At 39.4% G+C, this 18,319-nt stretch overlaps 1 long non-coding RNA gene across 1 annotated transcript; it reads right to left on the reverse strand.

Annotated features, from left to right (window-relative positions):
• Positions 1-5,576: 5,576 nt before the first annotated feature.
• Positions 5,577-13,415, reverse strand: LOC113968181. Its single transcript, XR_003534407.1, has 3 exons — positions 13,151-13,415; positions 11,412-11,555; positions 5,577-7,942 (listed from the first exon to the last, which is right to left on the reverse strand). It is a non-coding gene; the product is annotated as an uncharacterized LOC113968181 (long non-coding RNA).
• Positions 13,416-18,319: the final 4,904 nt, after the last annotated feature.

Below are 18,319 nucleotides of genomic sequence, written 5' to 3' on the forward strand. Positions count from 1 at the left end.
AGCTGTGGAGGAGGAAAAGAAATAATTTTGATTTCTTCTTTGGATGGAGTATTGATAGAATTTTGAGGAAGACAGTTGTGAGAGCTTGGCAACAAATTGATGTAACCTGTATCTTCAGATCCTCTAAAGCCCCTATATTTCCAGGTAGTCTGAAGTCTGAGCTATCAACAGAGCAGAAATGAAGAAGATGGGACTGTTCTGTTTATCTAATTACGAGAGAGGGCAGTCCTGCTCTCAGAATTCTTCAATACATGTTGTTTGGGTGCAGTTCTCTGAACCAGTCAGAAAGTGCAAGCAAGTCAATGCAGGTAAGCACCCTCAGAAGAATATGAAGAAGACACAGGCTAGGGGGGCAGGTGCCCACCGTCTCTCTTCTGCTCTATGCATGTTCCATGAGAACAGACATGTTTAAGCCCAGCTGCATTAACGTGGCACTGAGCCCGAGTTAGATGCCTTGTCACTAGACAGGAATTATTGGCCCAGGCTAATACTACGATGCACACCTCCTAAGCAGGATCTGGCTTGCACCCAGCTGGCTTGCAGTACTAGGAAAAACGACATGAAAACTTTCTGACCCATCCACAAAGAAACATTGACATTCAAGGGCATAATCTTCAAAATTGTTGTCTCATTGTACACCCTTACTTTTCAGCTTAAGGTTGTGTAGGTTTCTAATGTTCTGCTTGAGGGCTCTGCAGGAGTGCTGCACAATACCAAGAAGAGTGAAACTTGGCACCTAGTTCACTTCTAAACCTGATCAGGAATGTCAAAAGCCAACTGCTCTTCATTTTGGAAAAGAGAGAAGGTGATAGTGTGTACAATCTACCAGTGTTAGAAAGGTGAATCAACAACAACCAAAAATAATGTGAGGTTCACTTTTCTTGCTTTTCCTTTGCTCCAAGGATAAAAGGCTTGAGCAGAATAGAAAGTAATTGCACGCAGAGTGCTGTGAAAGCTGATGTGGGACTAGTTATGTGCAATATGCATAGGTATGATTGGGAATCTAAATATAGGAGTGACAAATCACTAGGGCTGGGAATTCTCCACTGACGTAGCCATTGTGATGCTAAAGAAGAGCATGGCTCCAGCTAAATTAGGTCATGAGATATTAGCACCTTTCTCTTTGTGTTCCTTTTTCATAAGGAAATAAAATAACACAGAACCCACAGATAATAAGATTATAAAGCCAGTAATTTGAAACACATATAATGGAAGAACTGAAGTCACATAGGTGCCTCCTCATACCATCCACATATATACATTAAGGAATACTCATTTTCCAGGAAGTTTAATCTCCAAAATTAGTTCTGAGGAATCCTGTCATGGCAATGTGAGAAATAATAAACATCCTACTGTCTTCTCCTCCCTTCTGATGGAATTTGTTACTCCTAGAGTAAAACCACTGGAAAATGCATCTGTTTTCATGCAAAACATCACAGCTTTGGTGGGAGCTGTTCTAAACCAAAATGCCAAGCCTCGCACAAAAATGACAGGATATGAGCATGCATTTACTCCTGCTAATTCTCACTAAGGTGGGAAGGTGTAGAGATGTCTGGTGGCAGGCAGCAGGATAAGTAACCCTGGGATATACAGTGACATATGCACACTTGTTTGAGTACCCCAAGTGAGTAAGATTCTGGGTATGAGGAAACCTGATCTTTTCAGACAGGAGCCTCAGGGAGGGGAAGGTGGACTAGCGACCAAACTGATGTACAGTGTGTTCCTTGACCTAAACTCTGTATTAAAATTTCCAGCTAAAGAACTTCAGTAATTAGTTGCCTGAAAAAAAGCAAAATGATTGGCTGCATGCATGCATCAGTGGAAGAAAGAAGCTCATCCCAGTTCCCCACAGCTCTCTGATATCACAGGATGGCACACTACAGTGGATGGTGGTAGCTCAGCTGAGCCAGCACCACCTCAGCTATTCCCTCTCTGGGCAAGGCTTCCAGGGTCTGCACTGCAGGAGGGCAGGGGTTTCAGGCTTGAGTGTTGAATTTGGACCATACTCAAAAGGAAGCATATAGATCCTGCACTGACCCCAGAAGAAAGACTGCAATGTCAGAGAACAAAGTCTCTTTCTGTGGAACAGGCTCTTCTCTTTTACACCCCAAAATCTCAATTACATTATCAGGATGACACCAAACTCAGGATAGGGCTTGTGTCTGTAAGGCTCCCTTGTGTCAGTGCATGTGTTCCCTAATTACACTTTTTCTCAATCAACTCAATACTGATGAATTTGTCATCATCTGCTTTGCTTTTAAAATACAGCAAAGCTGAAGCAAGAACATGATTTTTCTGTGTCTATGACATACAACAGACTTGAGTGATAAGCTACAGTATAAATAAAAGCAGCGCGCTTGCATGAAAAGTGGGTAGAGCCCTTCCCAAATCTTCGTTCGCGAAGCCTAGCCATGAAATAAAAGCAGGGAATCATAAGCAACGAACTTAGTAAATACTGGTTTTCAGATAGTACATTAGATAGAAAGCCATTTAGTTGGAATATAAAAAAGTTAATACAACTAATAAGTAAATCTTGTAAGGAATGTTGCAGACTTCATTGTCTGTGTTAAGTCTCAACCTCTACTCGTTAAAACTCTGACCTTCCCCTGGGTGTCCTTCTGTAGCCTACAAAGAATGACTGGACTTTAAAGAACCTCCTCCTCTCTACATTTTGAAAATGGAGGAGGTAACATAACTAAACACAAGAACAACTACACTGGGTCAGACCAGAAGTCCACGGAGTGCTAGATCCTGTTCCTGGCAGGGGCTAAGAACAGGTAGAAGATAAAAGAGAAAACAAGATGGTCATATAGGGATACCTTCCTAGAGAAGTCCTGCAGCCTGGAAATTTTCCAGGTGGAAAATAAACACATTGTTCAGAACTGGCCTGCCCCAGCACCTCTGGTCTTCATATCTTCATTATGGTGGTACTGCTCTGCCATACTCCAGACCATCTCTGCTCAGTCCTGTAGACATATATGACAAGACAAAAGAAAGCTGAGCACTTAGCTAGATAAGAGATTAGAGATGAGAAGGTAACCAGGACCACCTGGAGACCTGGGAGGAGAACCCCATCTCCTGACTCACAGCCCCATGACAGCACAGTCCTTCCCAGCACACTGACTCCTTCATGCTTTTGCAGGAGCTGGTCAGCCAAGGCACATGCTCATTTTCCCATCTCGAGCCTCTCTGCTAATTGACACGTTCAAGACAAACACAATAAATCTCTACTGACAGATACAGTGAGCAGTGCTTATTCCTTGTACAGTTCCACTGAAATCTAGGCAAAGCATTATCGACATTGATGGAATTTCCCCTTCTGCTTGCTAAGTGCGGGAACAGACGGAGCCCAGCTTTGCTACAAGAGGTTGATTTCTCCACACCTAACTTTCATTGCTTTCTGAGGATATAAAAAGAAGAGGAAAACACATCTGTCACAAGAAAGGAGAGACACAGAGATAAGTTGCAGCACTCCTGTGTGAACACCAGAGCTCCCAGTGCCATCACAGAAAAATGGGACAGCAGGTGATAAAAGTGCCTGAAGCCCTCCAAGTACCTCATCCCATGGCATACACCTGCAGAAAGGTTGTATATGTGTGTATCTGAATTCCAAACAGCGGCCACAGTTTAAACTATTGCATTTTTGCCCATATGACAGCTTGATATTCAAGTCATGGTTCTTCCAGCCCTTTTCCCTCTCGGATGGGTTTGGAAATTAGTGTTCTTTAGTGGGTCGGATCAAGCAGCACTCTGATTTTCAAATGTGGCTAGGCTTTCAAATGAGATATAGACTTTGAGTTTGGAGGCTATACATTACCACTGGAAATCAGAAAATACCTTCTCTACCCTTTTTCCAGTTCTTTCTCCTGAATAAATTTTCCCAGATATTTTATGATTAGACAGATTGGAAGTGCAGTGGTCACTGCAATGTCTGCTTTTTCATTTTTCACTTTTTCTTTTCAAGCACACGTTATATAGACTTCAAAAAAAATTAATTTTATAGCATAACGCAGCATCATATGGGAAAAAACTCTGGAAATCATGGGAAATGTAAACATATAGGAGTGATAGTCATTGCATAATGTTTCACCGTACAGCAGAGAGCACTGTTTGTATCTCTGTTAGATTAATTTTCCTTGCTGCCATTGAAGAGCTTGCTTAACAATATCAGTTAAGACCTTAGCCTTTGAAATCACTATTTTCATTTCCAGAAGAAGGAGAACAGGATGAAGATCAGTGTATTTCATCATGGATCTTCAGCAAGAGGCATGTATATGAGTTCTCTGGGATGTAATTTTTAGTGGTGTCAAAACTGACAGAAAGATAAAAGAATTTAAAGGAAAAATATACACATCTGCAAAGGAGGTCCATCTTTTCAGTTGACAAGCATTGGAATTAAAAGAGAATACAGGAAAGAAAAATAGAAAAGGACCCATCCATTCCTACCTCTTCAGAAAACTGACCATGTGAGAAAAAATTATCATGCACAGGAGACAGCCTCACTCTCAGAGCAGGCTGGCTGTGAGGAGATGAGCCATGGTGCCACTCGCCTCAGTGCACAAGTCTGCCCAGACCCCTCTCACAGGGGTCCTTATTGGTAAATTGGGACCTCACAGCACACTCTGCACCCAGGAATGTCATCATGTTAGTAATAACACTTATTTGTATTGGGACAGGTTCCCAAAGGTCTGCCTTTCCAGGTCAAGGACCTCATTGTGTTTGGCATAGTAGAGTGAGAAAATCTGTCCCTGAAGAGCTGACACTTTAAACAGAAAGTACTAGCTGCAGTGAGAACCCAAATTGAAATTCAGGAGATACTTCATTTCTTCATGTCATCATACCTCTTGACAATGAGTGGTACAGAAAAATAATATGCTCAGACATATACTATAAATAATTTAATTCATAATTAAATGTTTGCGTGTCAGCTATCCTTAGATGTAGGTCTTCCAGCAACCACTGAAAACAGGAGTCTACTCTAAAAACAAATCAGTTAACACCTGAAGGCTGTAATCTGCACTAATGCAATCGCTTAAATTAGTAACATTTTTCATTTCATTGTGTTTGTTTATATTCATTTTTTGGAGCTAAATTGGCCATGAATGATGAAGATATTGTAATTTGATTTCATACCAGACGTAATTGGGCCAACAGGGCATCATTTTATATGTCACTGTAAACAGCACTGCAGAAATGAAAGCATAGGAGGGTACTTGGATTTTTAAGCTTGAGAAAATGCTGAGCTGAGAAGTTCCTGTCTATGTTGATCCCGGAGCTCAAGAGAGGCTTGTGTCCAGTGTGACATTTCACGTGCACCACTAATACAGGCTCCTTAGTAGTCACTGGATGAAATCTATTCAAATGCATCAACTTCACGAATGTTTTTATTAAAGCTCAGGCATGGACAAACTGAAAGGTTAACTCTGTCCTCTGGGTGTAGGGGGACAGAATAGCATCATCTAATCATGCTGCAATTCCTAGGGATCAGGTAGTTCAGCTGCTTCGTAAAATGTAGCATCTCTACTGAAAATTCAGAGATGTTTAAACGGACACCCTTAAAGCAGTAGTGCGCAGTATTTTATACTGAAATATTAGTTGATCCAGCTGAAATAGAGCTGGATTCTTTATACTTCTTCCTTTTCTCTACAATTTCCTCACGAGAGTGATCCCTTACTTGTGGCATCCATGCCATTAAAATTACCAGAGTGAACAAAAGCATACCATGGCAGTAAGAGGCTCCAGCTAGACAGGCATCCACCAGAACCGAAATCACCTTCATTATTTTTAAAATTTTCAATATGTCACTGACACGCTGAGAGCCAGCATCTGAGATTTTCGGTGAGATATTGGTGAAGTATTTATTGCTTGTCCTCCTTTATCTAAAAGCCAAAACACATCCAATGGCTTCAAACATGGTTCTTTTCTCTTTCACCAGCAAACGTCTGCTGCGGTAAAGTTTCCCAAAGCCGATTCTCTCCTCCTATGGAAATCGTCACCTGCCTTGCAAAGTTCACTCCATAAGGGTAACCTTAGCTCCTTCAACCCTACATCCCATAAGTCCCATCCAGCATTTTAGTTTCCTTCCTTTTTTTTCCCCTCAAATCCCATTTCCAGACATCAGAAAAGACCCTTAATGGCAGGTGATGGTAAATGGCAAGTCATTCACCTGGCACCTTCTGCACGAACTTGTTTCAGAAAATGAGCAGGCATTAAGAGCACTACATTTTAAAGCCACGTACCTCACATTAGACTTCTGAATAGATGTGTTGATTCCCGGGCTTTCTGAGTAACAAATTTCTCATCATCAGGTTATATTTTTGCAGTATATTATTCACAGAGTAGATGCCCCAGATAATATGTGGTCCTTAGTAAACAACAAAAACAAAAGAACATAAATAATATATAAATCTCTTTGCAAATTTGGTTAGCTACTTAGCCACAAACATGCATCTTTAAAACTCAATTTCTATTCTCCTCTTTAGGGTGAAATCTGGATTAATTTTTAATTCTTTTTTTCTAGTAAAAGTTTGCAATTCTATAAACTCTCTTTGTCTTGGGTGTGGTATGAGTTTGGGAGTCTTGGTCTTCCTTTCCAGTCATGGGTTACAGCACAGTTAAACTAAAAACTAAAGTTAGCAAATTCTCTTCATTAACATTCCAGACATGATTTTGAATTAGAGAGCAGATTGCCCAAATGTTCTTAGGAGAAATTCAGTTTAGTTTATTGGGATGGCAATATTTATTGAAGAAACAGACATAATTTTAGTGGAAACTTGTATTTACCCGTGAAAATATCAAAATACAGACCTGCTTCCATCTCGGGGCCACAATGTTTCCAATACTTTAAAACATAGTTTTGAGTAAGATGTGTTGTAAGAGTGTTGTGAGAGGGACTTTTGAGGTCTCAGAATCTTCAAGCACTGCTAAATCCAGTAAAGGATGTGGAATTACCAAGGAAAAATATTGGTACTTCCCTCTTCAGTAAATAGTGTTGAGATCTGATGAAAAGCATAGATAAGTGAGGTACTATCTGTGCCACCAGTCAAATCAGACAGCCTCATGCACAATCTGTTTATTTTTACAGTGAAGTATATTATACTGTCAAAGGACACTTAATCATCTATAATAAATATTCATCTATATGTATCATGCACTTGAGCTGCATGAAAGTTGAGTTCAGAGTACAGAAATGAATGAGAAACTTGTAAGATAAATGTCACCTTTCAATGCTGTTCTTGTGGATAAATTGCAGATGGATATAAACAAAGTCAATTATTTCATACAAGTGTTCCTTGACTCAACATGAGTGTTCCTTATGCCTAGACTAAAATCCTAAGCCTCACCATTTACTTTTTGTCAGAGAATGGCAAGAAGAAACAGTATGAAGTTCCACTAACTGAGGATAATTAAGTACAGTAACACACAGACATTATCAAATATATTTTCCCAGAAACAAAGGTCGCATGCTGTGGTTTAGAACTAATCTCATCTGTGCTTACTAAACGACTCTATTAACTACTAAAGAAATATTTTGATTAACACTAGCAGAGAATGTAGCACATAAATTGAATTTCCACACGCAGTTATCAACCAGCAATGACTCTGAAGCATGGCAAAATATCATTTCCATGGCCTCAGTCACAGAAGAGAAAGCAAATTTAAACTAATCTTTAACTTTGCTTCTCTTTGAGTTTAGATTTGCTGGTTTTTGAATATATTAACATACGTTTTAACTACTTTACTTTTATTCTTAATTTTCTAAGGAAAAAAAATATTTTTCCTGGAACAGTCTTTTATTTGGTTTTAATCTGTCCACATTTATGCAAGAACTGTTTTCCATGAGCAACAAGAAGAACACTAGATGCAAGAACTCTATTTTGTGATATACCCAGAGAAGCAAAGTCACACAGTTCAGAAGGCCTATTTTCCTATATTCTGTCATCTGCAGATAAAACAAAACAAAAAGAAATTGTCTTGAAGAAGTAGTTTTAAGATTCAATAACTTGTGAGTGTTAATTCTGAAAATAACTTTTATGCTAATAGGAAGATGCTGAAAGTGGTGTTACAGCACTGCCACCTCTGTTACAAAACGTGACATTTAAAAGTTATGTATAACAATTCTTGTCATAATTTGGATTATTTTTTTCTGCCTACTAGAAGTTTGGTGTCATTTTAACATTAAAGCCTGGAGAGCATTTGAAGGTTCAGTCACATGGCTGAATGCAAACACGCTGTGGCTGTTTAGCAAGCTAACTGTGACTTTCCTCCTGTCCAGCCAGAGACAACCACCTATACATCACATTTGGTCCACACAGCCCCAGTCATGAGGCCATGCATATTAATTCACCTCAGGTAAGGCAGCTCAATTTACTTCGTCTCAAAGCCGAGGCAGCATAAAAACAGGGCAGGGTCACTTGTTCCACGAGCTTCAGCTCCACACTTGCCCATATGCCCAAATATTTCTTTCTCATGCTGTGGTTAACAGCACAACCTAAAAATCCACCAAACCCAACTACCTCACTATATCACAGGGGTCTAGGTTTTAAATTTTTCTTGTTTTCTAAGTATTCAAGGAGCCTGTTTTGCCACTTACTGACTACAGCAGTAAATGTGTTGCTTGTGCTGCCTTGGGGGTTGCAGGTTCCCACTCCATGATTGTTTGAGAGATCTGACCCTGGTTGTCTGACTCGTGCCTCCGCACCAAGAGCCAGCCAGCCCCGCCTGCAGTGTTACTGAATTGTGCCTTAATGAAATATAGGAGAATAAACAGAGATGCTGTTCCCTTGAAAGCCACTACATCTGAAAATTGGCAGGCTGCAGTACATTATACCACCGACCACAGGGTCATAATGTCTAAATACATTGTACGCAGAAAATAGTTACCGAAAAGTAAGTATAGTCAGCATTTGTAATAAATAATAGCTAATAAATAGCGAAAGCATTACATTCTAGGATGTAGGATCCTATGTCTTCCATTATTTAGTAATTTATCATGTGAAATCCACTGACCTTTCCAAGCTTTCCTTTTTCCCTTTCTTTTTTGTGAAGCAGGAGTGTTAATTATGCTTTCGCTTTTTTTATTGAGCAACATTAGCATACAAATAGGCCATCAATAAGCAATTACAATCTCCATCTCAGAAAGAAGAGAACTACAATATTAAGTGTAGCTGCTCACGCATACACACAAGTCCTTTTAAAAAAAGACAGAGCAACTTACAATTGAATAAAACAGGAATGCACAGGAAAAACAGACAATGATAGATGGATAAATATCAGGCTAGCTCTCGGGCAGGGAATTCAAAAAGGTCCTTCTTATTCATCAGCCAAACATAAGACTCAAAATAACCCTAGTTTTCCCCAGACTGCCCTGCCACTGACTCCAGAGATTAAAAATCTGTTCAGATCTCATGCTGGTAACATTTATGAATTTTACTCAAGTGGAAACTATCAGTTGTGTCAAATGGCACTGACTTATGTCTTAAGCAGCATTTGACTTATTGCCAGTGAAACACTAAATCTGCTTGCTTCTTTTTTATAGTGGGGGACCTATACGGGAGAAAGGGTTCATTTCTTGCATTTGTCACTGTAAGAGTAGATTTGTGCTAAAGATGAATAATAAAACAATCACCACAATATTTTTTTCTATAAGTACAATACATTGCTGCTGTGCCTTTCATCCAAGATCCAGTGTAAACCTGAACCTGCACTGATTTAAGTAAATATGTTATTTTAAACCTTTTTAGTTGAATCAGTTTCACTTCATACTGATGGCCTAAAATTGACTTCAAATGCAAATAGAGGGAAAATTAATTTTTAAGTGTCCACACAAGATGTTTTCACCTAACATTTAAGACCATTTAATCTTAAAATCAGTTATGTTTAAACATACTGTCAATCAGCCAATGCAGTTCTAGAAGTCACTGACCCTCAGCTGACATACAATAAATAACCAGATTCTGATTCACAGACCATTGTGGAAAATGTAAATAGCTTACTTTAAAACTACCTTTGATTGAAAGATGACTCTTACACCACTATGCCTTGATCTGTTGCAAGCTTCATGTCTGAAGCAGCTTTTGCATATTCTGTTTGGGCTGTACATGCTCTATGGCAAAATATAGAGTAAACATCCTGAATTAATGAAACCAAAGCCTACTGAAGAAAAAGCTGCTTACAGGTTTCAGGCAAGTGATCTTGACCTCCTGCCCTATGGTTTTTTCCATCAAAATAATAAATAAATCTTTGAAAACTACATAACATTGGTTGTCTAGGAGGTCTTCTATTGTTTAGGACTTCAGCAGACAAGTTCTGCCAAATCCTGCCTCGTCAGCTGTGGAGATGGTTCTCTTGGCTTCTCACCTTGCCTGCCAGCAGCAAATATCATCCAACATGGACACAGAACCACACAGGAATCCACTCAGCAGAAATCAGTTTGCAACCTACCATTGCAGTTAAACCAAATGCAGATTAAGTTGTGAATTTCAGTTGTCAACATTGCCACTGCTCACTCCACTTTCTCCATCTCTTTGAGGGTGCTATTTTCTCAGTTGCCAAGGAGGATTCAAAGATATTCATTAACAACAGCATCCTCTTAACGCAGTTTAACAATCTGCCTCTCCTCCAGGTTTCCTCCAGTGCAGGCAAGATATGAGCTGCTAAAGTCCTAGCTGCTGTTGAAAGATTTCTCCAGTTTTAAAATACAATGTGACATGACGAGAGAGTGATAAATACATTTTAACTCCACTATTCTCTTCAGTTTTTTAAAACCTCAATTTTTTCCTCTGGCATTTTAGTGCTTTACCACTGACACTGTGCATGACATTTCCTGATGGCTTTTTTCTGGTGGTGCTAGTACATGGGTTTATGACACTGCCAAGGACCATACAGAAAAAATTTTTGATACCCTGATATCAGCACTGAAAAGAGCACGGAAAAGATTCAAGGGCAGCTGTTCAGAGGAGCAGGTTTTAAGGTGAAGTCCCATGACTTCAGGTGAGCCAACCTAACAATTCATTGTTGACACTTTGGTGTGCTATTGTGGTTCTCCCCATCTTCCTCTCCTCCCTATGACACTTGTCCTCCCCCTATTCTTATCTCGAGCTGGCTCTGATGTCTTTCACCAATTCATTTCACTAACCCAGCACAAACTATGCTGTAGGCTGGGAGGAAAAGATCAGATAGTAGTTTCTGTAGGCTTAGTGAGCTCAAGGACCAAAGTCAATGAGAATCCCAGATTGGAAAAGATCTTTAAAATTATTGAGTCCAGCCATTAACCTTGAGGTCGTACAACCAAGAGAAGAGGAGTGACACTCACCCTTCATGGAAACAATCCGACACAGGAAACCAAAGCTTAACCCGACTTCATCTATCATGGTAGGACGTTTCCAATCACTCTCAAGGAGTTTTCTGACCTGTTCACAGGCTCCTTGCTCTTTGATTCAATTATCCAAGTGGTAACGTCCACAGAATGGTGCAGACAGGGGAATGGGCTATTGGAAAGGAACATTTCATACACAGACTTCCCCACTGGTTATCTTTGTGATTTCAGAAAGTACCTAGAGAATAAGAGTGTGAAAAGACAAAAGGGTCTCAAATTCTCAACAATGAGAGGCAGAAATCTATTCCATTAGTTGATTAGCAATGTGCTAACAGATTCTTTCTCCGTAATTAATAGCACCAAACTAGTATTACTAGAAGGAAGGGGACTTTTCAAACTCAGCTCTCCAACATCGTTATTTTGAATTTCTGTACACTAAATGTATTTCAACCTGAAATGAGAAATTTCACTTTTAAGTGTTGTGATTTTGTCAATTTTAAAATAATTTTTTTAATATTTTCTCTATTTAAAATAGAAAATATAATTAAAATTAACATTTTTTTCTGAAAAAAAAAATTAAGAATTCTAACTTGGCAGAAAATCTTTTTCTTGAAAATGTGGGACCTCCCTCCAGTTAGATAAATTTTAACACTTTTGTTGTAACTCTCTTTGTAACATTGCACAACCATATACCCAGGAAAGCTTTTGAATTATAATTTTGCAAGGTAATATTGCAACTCATTTTCAAGATATTTCAAATCAGCAGCCCAGCCCAAAGACATCCATTCCAATTGTTCTCTGATTCTAAGATTGCTGAACGTTCACACTTAATCATAAACACAGACTGTAGAACTGCAGCTGTTATTAAAATGGAGATAAGATAAATCTTAATTGACTGGTTGTACATCTGTAAACAAATAAACTAATCCTATCTCCCTGAATTGCAAGTGACAGCTCTGCATCAGCCTGAGGAGATTTTTTTTTTTTTTTAATTTCTTACTGGTTATAAATTACAGGGGTAGAAAATGTACAGTTTGAAAACAACAGAATTTTAGCAGTTCTTTCAAATTTATGTCGATGATTAGTCTGAGAAAGAGAAGAGTTAATGCACATTCTTATGCCTGTCTTCCTAAAACTGACATAAACTGGACTAGTAAGTGACACTGCATTCAGCTGTGGTATTTTGTGTGACAAATCCATCACTGGGGCAACTCCAATAACTTTAATGTTCCTGCCATTCCTCTGAAAAATAAAGTGAAACAGAAAAGTTAAGATCACAGCTCTGATGGTGTCTTGGTTTTGCTGATGACCACTTTTGGATATCTCCAACAAGCATTAATATTTTGTTGCAGTTTGGGTATTCTGACATGATCTATGTCTGTGGTTCAAAATCTTCCCAATCTTCAATAAATGTCTACATATTATACTCCCATAAATACAGAATTCCACATCAATATTTCTATCAGGCTATCTTAGAGTTATTTCAATGACATTTTTATGCATCTTATTGCTAAGTCAGTAGGGGGAATAATATTCCTTTAATTTAAAGTTGATTAAAACTTACCAGTTCTGTGATGTCTCAATAACTTCCCTAAAATCACCAATTCATTTTACACATGCTACAGAAAACAACAGCCAACAGTGTCAACTTCTGGGTCTCTTGTTTGGGCCACATACAGTTGACCAAGTTAAGGTGAGAGGTTATGACTTGATATTGCTCATTCTCACACAAGTGAAGATCTGGAAGTGTGGATTCTATTTGATGAATCCCCTGGTATTTCTGAGATGAGTAGTGGTTACTCACCAAACAAAAAATTTATGTCACCAAATCACCTTTGATGCTGTTATCTTCAATGAAGGAAGAAATGTGGTCATTACTAGATGCAATGGAATTTCATTCAGTCTAGAAGTGTTTCCCCTGGAATAAAGCTAAACTGCTTTGGTAGAAGAGGTCAAACAATAACCTTCAAAACAACCCTGAATGCAAAACTTTGTTTTAAAAGTATTAATTTCAGTTTCTGATTTCCTTAATAAATGTTGATTTCTTTAAACATAAAATTGAGAAAAAAAAAAAATTTGTTTGTTTGTTTGATTTGGTTTTGAGAGGGGAATCATAGAATCATACAATGGTTGGGGTTGGAAGGGACTCTAAAGATCATCTAGTTCCATCCAGCCTGCCATGGGCAGGGATCCCATTCACTAGATCAGGTTGCTCAGGCCCCCATCCAACCTGGCCTTGAGCGATTCCAAGGATGGGGCAGCCACAGTTTCTCTGGGTAACCTGTTCCAGTGCTTCACCACCCTGTGAGTAAAGAATTTCTTCCTAAAATCTAATCTAAATCTGTCTTCTTTTAGTTTAAAACCATTGCCCCTTGCCAATATAAAAAGTCCATCTCCTTCCTTTTTATAAGCCCCTTTAAGGTGCTGTAAGGTGTTGCAAGGTTTCCCCAAAACCTTCCCTTCTCCAGATTGAATAATCTCAGATCTCTCAGTCTATCTTCATAGGAGAGGTGCTCTATTTCTCTGATCATCGTCATAGCCCCCTTCTGGACCAATTCTAACAGGTCCTCATCTTTCTTGTGCTGAGGTTCCCAGAGCTGGACACTTTACTACGGAGGAGGGGTCTCACGAGGGCAGAGTAGGGAAGGAGAGTCACCTGCCTCAGCCTGTTCACCACCCCTCTTTTGATGCAGCCCAGGATACAGCTGTCTTTTGGGGCTGCAAGCGCACACTCTTGGCTCGTGTCCAGCTTTTCATCCAGGAGAAGCCCCAGGTCCTTCTCCTCAGGGCTGCTCTCAATGACTTCTTCTCCCAGTCTTTATTCATGTCCAGAATTGTCCTGACCCCGGTGCAGCACTTTGCACTGACTTCTTGAACTTCAGGAGATTCCTGTGGGCCCACTTCTCAAGTTTATCCAGGTCCCTCTGGATTGCATCCCATCCTTCTGTTGCATGAACTGCACCACAGAGCTTGGTGTCACCTGCAAACTTGCTGAGGGTGCTCTTGATCCCACTGTCTGTGTCACTGATTAAGAAACTGAAGAGCAATTCCATCCCAGGATGGAGCCCCAGGGGACTTTACATGTCACCAGCCTCCTTCTGGACATTGACCACAACTCTCTGGCTGCATCCATCTGGCCAATTCCTTATCCTCTGGGTGGTCTATCCATGAAAACCATGTCTCTCCAATTTGGAGATAAAGGTGTCATGGGGGGTCGTATCAAAGGCCTAACAGAAGCCTAGAACGATGGTATCTGTTGACCTTCTCTCATCGACCATTGCCATCCCTCCCTCTTAGAAGGCCACCAGATTGGTCAGGCACAATTTGCCCTTAGTAAGGCTGTGCTGGCTGCCTCAGATCACCTCCTTGTCTTTCACGTGCCTTAGCATATCTTCCAGCAGGATCTGCTCCATGATCTTCCCAGCACAGAAGTGGGGCTCACCGGTCTGCAGTTAAGATAGAATAGAGGAAAGAACTGAGGAAGATTTTCAGGAAAACTTAACATTTCAACAGAAAGTTTACATTTTTTATTTCATCAGAATTTTCAAATAGAAATACTTATCATTACTCATGCTATGTCTTTGAACGTGCAGTAGAAGTCTACACAAAGGTAATCTGATGTTCCTTAAAATACCAAAATATTGATATAAATAGACTTTTCCAGGAAAGATAAAAGCACTGGCCAAATGTTAACCACAATATTGAAGCAAGATTAGACAGCAGTGAATATTTGTACTTCTTAAGATATGAAGTTCTAATCTTACATGGATAATTTCACTCAGGATTTTTTAATTGCTGAAGTAAATGACTGAGGTGTAATTTTGGCTTTGTAACTCACTGGCTGTTTAATGACAGCAAGGAAAGAAAAGCTGCCAAGATTTCCAGTGAGGTGCAGTTGAAAGTATTTGTCTTTATTATATGCTTAATCATAATCTTTACAAATTCTATAAAATAGCCAATTGATTCCAGAAATTAACAAAATGTTAACATTAGTGGGAATTTCTTACTAATTCTTACTAATGTGAGAATCAGTGACCTATGTTTGTCATATATACATGTCCAGGGGAAAAATATTCCTAAATTAGTTCTGAAAAAATTACTACAATAATCCCAGGGATACAATTAGCCTGCTCAGCTTAAACCAAGAAAAATTATCCTGAACTGCATGTCTCTCCCTCTGTTCCACTAGCAATATAGATACTAGAATAAAACTGAGATGGGAAAAAAGTGAAGTATAAAATAAAACAAAAGCAGATATATTACAAAAAGAAAATCTAAATATATATATATTGTAAAAGCTATTTGGATGAAAGACTTGAGATAAAGCTACTTATTCCTTCTCAGTTTCTCCCCCTCTTTCCTGTTTGGCTTCACTATAAAGCAGTAAGCACCATCTGCTTTTGGAATTTTTTGCTGCTTTGCCCATGGTGCTTCTTCTATGAAATTTCCCTTGGGCCAGAATTTGCTGAGCAACCTTATCTTTCCAGAAGTTAGTGGTTTTAGGAGGGATTCAGCTCCTCAAAATCTCAAATTCCTATCATAAGCTTCATGCCTGTTGATGTGTGCCTGGATCCCATCGATTTGCCATCCTCTCAGAGGGCTCTGTGAAGGACCTCAGTTGTTCCACATCATTTAGACCAAGGACAAGCACCTCCAAAGCATTTTAGACCAAGGATGAGAACTTCTAGAGCTTGGGTCTGCACCTACCATTTGTTGCCTTTCTCTTTCCCTCCTTTCTTCTCCCAAATGAGGTAGGTAAGGTTAGATTTCACGGTTTTCCTCCACCATGAGAAAGGGACTTCTTTTACAGAAAGCTTTTACACAAATCACTGCACTAAGCCCCTGGCTGAGACACAGACACAGAGTTGAACCTCTGCATCCTGTGCTGTACATGGCACCAAATCCTCTCTGAACACAGGCTGCCACCTCTCCCCTCCTGAGTGACGACATGCTCGTGACATCCATCTGCAGCACACCTAGAGAAACTGGGGCTGTGAGGTGAGACATTTTGTCTTGCTGATCTGATGAAAAACTGTCACTGGTTGTCTGAACTGTGATCTGAGCTTGCTCATTCAGGAGCTACAAGCACTTCAGACCAGATACAGGGTGGGGAAAAGGGAAACATACAGTTGGAGGCACCACCAGCAGAACGTCTCTTTTTAGGAGAATGCGGCTACACTGATAATGTGTAATATGAAATTTTACTGTAGGTTGTGTGTCCTCTGCAAAATATTTCCTGGGAGACAGCACATCCCAGAAATGCTTTGTAGGATATGATCTTAACTGGAGATTTTCCTTCTATATTAACTTTAATAGAGCATTCACAAAGTAAAGCTAGAGCTACCCTTCCCACAGGGTAACATAAACCCCCCTCAGTCCTGGAATAAATGTTACAGGAGTGTCTGTGTTGTCTTTATCTAGTATATGAATTAAATCGAATAATCTGGCAATCAGTTAATTTTAGAAGAAAAGTTCTCATCTGCACATGCCCTAAGCAAAGATCATGTTTCTTTTTTTGTCTGATCTCTCTCTCTGCACTCTTTAAACTCCTCCACGAGAAAGTGTATCACCCTTTAGCTGTTCCCCAGCACATAGGCCGTTGCTGGCATGAAACCAGTAAAACTCCAACCCATAAAAACATCAAGAAACAATTGCTGCTCTTGCTATCACAAGAATCCTGTTCAACTTTGGGGGTGGATGGTTCAATCACAACCCTCACAACAGATCACCCAGGCCAAAGAACAATTCCCTTTTGAAGCTACAGATGAAGAAGTAGTAGAGAGATGAAAAATGCCACCCAAACACTCTGAGGAATTATTTTCATTATGTGGAGATTTACTTGTAATATTGTTAAAGAGATTACTGTTTACAAGTGGTCTTGTATCTTTAAAGTATTTCTAATACGTGTTGGATGCTTCCTCATATACACACCACCATTGTCTCTTGGGTTTAATACATTTCCAGTTGTGGAAAACTATGGGGATACTTAAAACATCAAACATGCTATTAATTTTGTGATTATGAAAATTAGTAGATTGTAGCTTGTTTCCTGGAACAGTTTCTCCTGGGGGAGTCAAGCACAGCGCTTGGAAAACATTTAAAAAACAAAAAACCCCACAAGTTGTTATTCACTGAGTGACTAAAGCAACAAATCCGTAGATATTAGCCCAGACGTCTAAATATGTACAGAACTGACAAAAATATTTTAAAAGTCCACAAACAGAAAGAAACAAAAAAATAATCTGGAGTTGAAATTCACTAAAGCTGATGCATATCTACAAAAGCATGTGTCTGTATTTGGGAAGGACACCTGAAGATGTCTTTCCAGGCAGCAGAGAATTAGACAAACAAATTAATGAAGATGGTGACACAATTCATTCCTTTAGTTTCCTACATTCTTAATTGCATCTTACCAGTTCTATTAGCTGCTTTGACTAGATCTCCCTTGGCTATATTAGATGTTCATGATATAGAGATCTAAAAATTATGGACCTCACCCTGATCTGCAAGATGTTCTCAGCTCTCCAACACCAGAGGACCTTCACTGTGGTCTGAACATAAAAGAGTTCACTTTCACATGTTTATTTAATCTGAACCTTTCCCACATTGGAAAATTGTACTGAAATCTCAATTGAGGGCCCTTCTAATCTGTGCTTAACTACTTGAGAGACAGTGTGTTCAAATCTTTAAATATTATTCATGTCATTGTTCACATTGGGTATGATGCCTAAATAAGATTCATATGCCTGAAAATTCTTTATTAAAAATGTGATGTAGGGGTACATGACATATAGTGACATACCAGCTCATTCACTACTAACCTAACTGCTCATAAATCACCTCTTCAAAGATGAACTAGAAGAGCACAGGAAGAGTTTACTTGCAAATATCCAGTGGCTCAGGAAATACAAATTCCACGCTGGCAGAGCATGAGTATGTTTAAGAGATGGTATTATTTGCCTCTATCCCATAGCTTAGGTATAAGACAGCTGAAGAAAACAA

Source organism: Neopelma chrysocephalum, unplaced genomic scaffold (genome assembly GCF_003984885.1).
Source record: "Neopelma chrysocephalum unplaced genomic scaffold, ASM398488v2 Primary Assembly neopelma1_66, whole genome shotgun sequence".
NCBI lineage: Eukaryota > Metazoa > Chordata > Aves > Passeriformes > Pipridae > Neopelma > Neopelma chrysocephalum.